This window comes from Chrysochloris asiatica, unplaced genomic scaffold (genome assembly GCF_000296735.1).
Source record: "Chrysochloris asiatica unplaced genomic scaffold, ChrAsi1.0 scaffold00036, whole genome shotgun sequence".
NCBI classification, from domain to species: Eukaryota; Metazoa; Chordata; class Mammalia; order Afrosoricida; family Chrysochloridae; genus Chrysochloris; species Chrysochloris asiatica.
Window position 1 is genome coordinate 1505126 of NW_006408554.1, and position 5972 is coordinate 1511097.

Below are 5972 nucleotides of genomic sequence, written 5' to 3' on the forward strand. Positions count from 1 at the left end.
TTTGACTATTGTTTCAATCACTGCAATCTACAAAATCACTTCACCCTCTGAACTCTTATGATACTTGGTACTTACTTGCTACTTGTGGTTTTTTCTTTTTTTAACTCCAGGTTCTCTACAGATATTCTGTCTCCAAATCTAACATAATAATTGTACATATGTATATGTTGTGTTGTTTAGTGCTATAGAGTCAGTTCCGATTCATATTGTTGTCAAGTGCCTTCGAATCGGTTCCTATTCATAGCAATTCTGTACAGGGTTTCTGAGAGCAGCTGGTAAGCTTGAACCATCAACCTTGCAGTTCAAATCGACCTTGCAGTCCAGCAAATTAACCCATAGCACCACACCAGAACTCCATATATGTATATGTACATACATATATATACATCTGGGGTGGTGATGAGTCAAAACCAACTAAATGACAATTAGTTTTTATACATAGTATGTATACATACATATATATGCATTTTATAGTTTGCATCAGATGGTAGGTCTTCAATATTCTATGTCTTCAATCTCAAGTTTACTACCACATTTCTAGTCTCCCTTTAATCTATCACTAAACTGATCCATTTGTCCATTTGCTGTATAATAACATTTCAAGTCTCCCTTTAACCTATCTCTAAACTGATCCACTTGTCAGTTTGCTGTACAACAGTGGCTTACATGTTGTTATAATCTGGAGTTTATGCTACTAAAACGTTCTTAGAAGTACAGCCAGAATGTTCCTAGGAGGCAAGGATGGCAAGAATTTGTTGCATAAACTTTGGGCATGTCGTCAGGAGGGACAAGTCCCAGGAAAAGGACTTCATGTTTGGTAAAGTAGAGGGTCAGTGAAAAGAGGAAAAACTTACTAAAATGGAGTAACACAGAGGCTGCATCAATGGGCTCAAACATGACAAAAATTGTTAGGATACTGCAGGACCAAGCAGTGTTTCACTCTGTTATTCATAAAGTCACTATGAGTCAAAGATGACTCAACAGCACCTAACAACACTACCGGTATTTCAAATAACAGCAGGGTCACCCATGGAGGACAGCTTTTAGTAGAGCTCCCAGAGTAAGACTAGAAAATGTTTGATGATTTACTTCTAAAAATTAGTAAAAGGAAACCTTTGGATCACAAAGAACAATGTTTGACTCATTTGTTTTTGGCATGTCATCATGAGAGATCAACTGCTAGACAGGTCAACAGTCTGGTGAAAAGTGAGGGGAAATGAAGATGAGAAAGAGCCTTAGTGAGCTGAACTGGTATAGTAACCTCGGTGATGAAACAAACATGCTGATGAGCGTGAGGACTGGGAAACATTATGTTTTGTTGTACATGAAGTTGTCAGGAATACAAGTCAACTCAGTAATAGTCATCGATGTTAATCTAACATTACCATTTTCACTTTTAGAACTTGCCTGAAACCTTCTGTGAGCCTCATCATTGGACATATATACTATGTAGGTCTAAAAGGAGAAGAGCAGGCAGAGACCAAAAGGGACAAGTAATGGGGAGAAACCATGGTGCTGTCCCTGAGATTTAAATAAGGCTCGGATGGTGTTATTAAATAAGAATTAAGCTATTTCTAAAACAGTCTCTTAGACCCTACAGAAGGATTGCTTAATAGCTGCACAAAATAAGCCAATAAGTATGCACCAATTATACCAAATTCTGCTACCATGAAGCCAATGTTTAGAATACAAATGATAGCCTAAAATTAAGGAGACTAGAAAAGGATAAGAAGCTCAAAGGCAAAAATGTTGGAAATACCAACCAATATTTAAAGTTGTTGTTGTTGTTATGTGCCATTGAGTCGGTGCCGACTCATAGCGACCTTACGCACAGCAGAACAAAACACTGCCCGATCCTGAGCCAACCTCACTACTGTGGTCATGCTTGAGCCCACTGATGCTGCCACTTGGCCAATCCATCTCGCTTGGGGTCTTCCTCTTTTTCTCTGACCCTCCACCTTACCAAACATGATATCCTTCTCCAGCAACTGGTCCCTCCTGAAAATATGTCTGAAGCATGAGAGATGAAGTTTGGCCATCTTGGTTTCCAAGGAACATTCTGGCTGCACCTCCTCCAAAACAGATGTGTTAGTTCTATGGGCAGCCCATGGCAATTTCAATATTCTCCTCCAACATCATAACTCAAAAGCATCAATTCTTCTATTGTCTTCCTTATTTACTGACCAACTTTGACGTGCATATGAGGCTATTGAAAATACCATGCCTTGGGTCAGGTGCAACTTAGTCCTCAAGTTGACATCTTTGCTTTTTAACACTTTAAAAAGATCTTGTGCAGCAGATTTGCCTAATGCAATACAGCGTTTGATTTCTTGACTGCTGCTTCCATGAGTGTTGATAGTTGATCCAAGAAAAATGAAGTCCTTGACAACTTCAATCATGTCTCTGTTGATAAGAATGTTGTTTATTGGTTCAGTGTCGAGGGTTTTTGTTTTCTTTACATTGATATGCAATCCATAACAAAGGATGGATTGATCTTCATTAGTATATGTTTTAAGTCCTGTTCACTTTCATCAAGCAAGATTATATCATCTGAACATCACAGGTTTTTAATGAGTCTTCCTCCAATCCTGATGCCACATTTTTCTTCATATAACCCAGCTTCTAAGATTATGTGCTCAGCATACAGGTTGAATAAGTATGGTGAAAGAATACAGCCCTGCTGTACACCTTTCTTAATTTTAAACTATCTAGTGTTCCCATGTTCTGTTTGAACAACTGCTTCTTGGTCCAGGTACAGATTCCTCATGAGCAGAATTAAATGTTCAGGGATATTCATACTTCGCAATATTGTTCATAGCTTGTCATGATCCACACAATCAAAAGCCTTTTTGTAGTCAATAAAGCACAGGTAAACATCTCTCTTATATTCTGTGCTTTCAACAAAGATCCATAGAATACTCATACTTCGCAATATTGTTCATAGCTTGTCATGATCCACACAATCAAAAGCCTTTTCGTAGTCAATAAAGCACAGGTAAACATCTCTCTTATATTCTGTGCTTTCAACAAAGATCCATAGGACATCAGCAATGGTATCCCTCGTTCCACAGCCTCTTCTGAATCCAGCTTGAACCTCTGGAAGTTCTCTGGCAATGTATGCTTGCACCCATTTCTGTATTACCTTTAGTAAAACTTTACTCACATGGGATATCAAAGAGATTGTCCGATGAGTTCTGCATTCTGTTGGGTCACCTCTCTTTGGAATGGGCACAAATATGGATCTTTTCTAATCAGTCAGCCAGATAGTTGTCTTCCAAATTTCTTGGCAGAGATGAGTGAGTGCCTCCTGTGTCACCTCACTTTCTTGAAAGATTTAAATTTTTATTCTATCAATTCCTGCTGCCTTGTTCTTTGCTAATTCTTTCACTGCACCTTGGATTTCTTCCTTCAGTATCATTGGCTCTTGATCATATGCTACCTCTTGAAATGGTTGAACATCGACCATTTCCTTTTGGTACAGTGACTGAATTTCTTCCATCTTCTCTTGATGCTTTCTGCATCATTCAACAATTTGCCCAGAGGAGAATCTTGCAATAACAAAAGCCGAGGCTTGAATTTTTTCTTCAGTTCCCCCAGCTTGAGATATGCTGAGCATGTTCTCCCTTTTTGGTTTAAAAGTTAGGAAGAAGAAAATTACTCTGGCAATGAGACAGCTGAAATGTTGGGAGGAGAAGAGGGAGAGAAGCAAGAGATATGGGTTATACAGAGGCAGAGGGAGAAGGGTGATCACAAGTAACAAATGCACAGCTAGCAGGAGAGGAACTGAGATTCAATGATATCTGTCAAACAAGAGGTCCCTAGTGGCTCAGCAAGCTTCACTAGAATAGTGACAGCAGAAACCAATTTGTAGTGAATAAAAGAGAGAGTGCCAGGTGAGGAAGTAAAGGCATGAATATATTATCTCTTGAGCAGAGCTGCACTGTCATGGAAAACAGGTGTAGAGGACATGGAATGAAGACAGGACCAGAAATTATGATGGTCTTGACATGGTGGACACACAATCATATCCGTTTACTGTTGTTGTTGTAAGTGCCACAGAGTTGATTCCAACTCATAGCGATGCTATGGAAAACAGAACAAGACACAGCCAGGTACTGCACCAGCCTCACAATCGTTAGACTTGAAGTTATTGCTGCTGTCACTTTGCCTATTGATCTCATTGGGGGGCCTTCCTCTTTTTTGCTGATCCTCCACTTTACCAAGCATGATGTCCTTTTCTAGAGACTGGTCCCTCCTGATAATATGTTCAAAGTATAAGAGATGAAGTCTTACCATCCTGGCATCAAAGGAGCATTCTGACTGGACTTCTTCCAACACAGATTTATTTGACCTTTTGGCAGTCCATGATACTTTTAATAATCTTCTCCAACACCATAACTGAAATACATCAATTCTTCTAAGGTCTTTCTCATTCATTGTCCAACTTTCATATACATATGAGGCTATTGAAAATACCATGGCTTGGGTCCGGGGCACCTTAGTCATCAAATTGACATCTTTGCTCATTAACACTTTAATGAGGTCTTGTGCAGATTTGTCTAATGCAATACGTCATTTGATCCATGAGTGCTTACAGTGGATCCAAGCAAAATGAAGGCTTTGACAACTTCAATTTTTTCCCATTTATCATGATGTTATTGGTCCAGTGGTGATGATTTTTGCTTTCTTTACATTGAGCTGCAAACCATTTTGAAGGCTGTGTGGTCTTTGATCTTCATCAGTAAGTATTTTAAGTCCTCTTTTCTTTCAGTAAGCAAAGTTGTGTCATCTGCATTTTGCAGGTTGTTAATGAGGCTTCTCCAATCTTATTGCCACTCTCTTCTTCATATAATCCAGCTTCTTGGAATATTTGCACAGGATATATATTGAATAAGTATGGTGACAGAATACAACCCAGATGCACACCTTTCCTGATTTAAAACCATTCAGTGTCCCCTTGTTCTGTTCAAACAACTGCCTCTTGGTCTATGTACCTCTTCACCATCCTGATTAAGCGTCAGGTATATCCATTTTTCCCAATGTTGACCATAGCTAATCATGATCCACACTATCAAAAGCCTTTGAATTTACTGTGTGTAAATAAACCACAAAACATCTTTCTGGTATTCTCTGCATTCAACCAAGATCAATTTGACATCAGCAGTGATAGCCTTCATTCCATGTCCTCATCTGAATCCATCTTGAAGCTCTGGCAGTTACCTGTCAATGCACTGTTACAGCGGTTTTTAATGATCTTTAACAAAATTTCACTTGCATGTGATATTAATACATTGTTCAATGATTTCCACATTCCATTGGGTCACATCTCTTTGAATGGGCACAAATATGAATCTCTTCCAATCAGGTGGCCATGAAGCTGTCTTCCAAATTTCTTGGTATAGATGAATGAGTGCCTCTAGTGCTGAATCTGTTTGTTCAATTTGTATTCCATCAGTTCCTGGAACCTTATTCATTGCCAATGGCTTTCAGTGCACATTGGACTTCTTGCTTCAGTACCACTGGCTCTGGATCATATGCTTTATCTTTTTTCTTATGCTTTATTGTGAATTATGTGACAGTTTACATGGGAGAACATTAGCTTTACATTCATCCTATTGTATATTGTTACATTGCCATGGTTACAATCCCCTGCATGCATCATTAACCAACCAAATGGTACAGCCCGCAAGCCTGCCCCCTGGTTGTCAGCACAGCCCCTCTCACTCTCTGAGTCTAGAATTCCCAGCCACTCCATCTCCCCACGTCATCATCTCTGCCTCCATCTTCAGCATCACTATTTCTCTGGGTAGGGTCCTGCACTCTGCTCTTCTTCCTTAATGGTCCCCGGGCCCTCCGCTTCTGGAATGCAAAGTCAACTACTCCCCTCCTTTTGCTACAGAATGTCTACCGTTACATTTCCAACCCTCACAGTCAGTCCTGATAGCAATTATTCACTATTGTACCACAAGAGT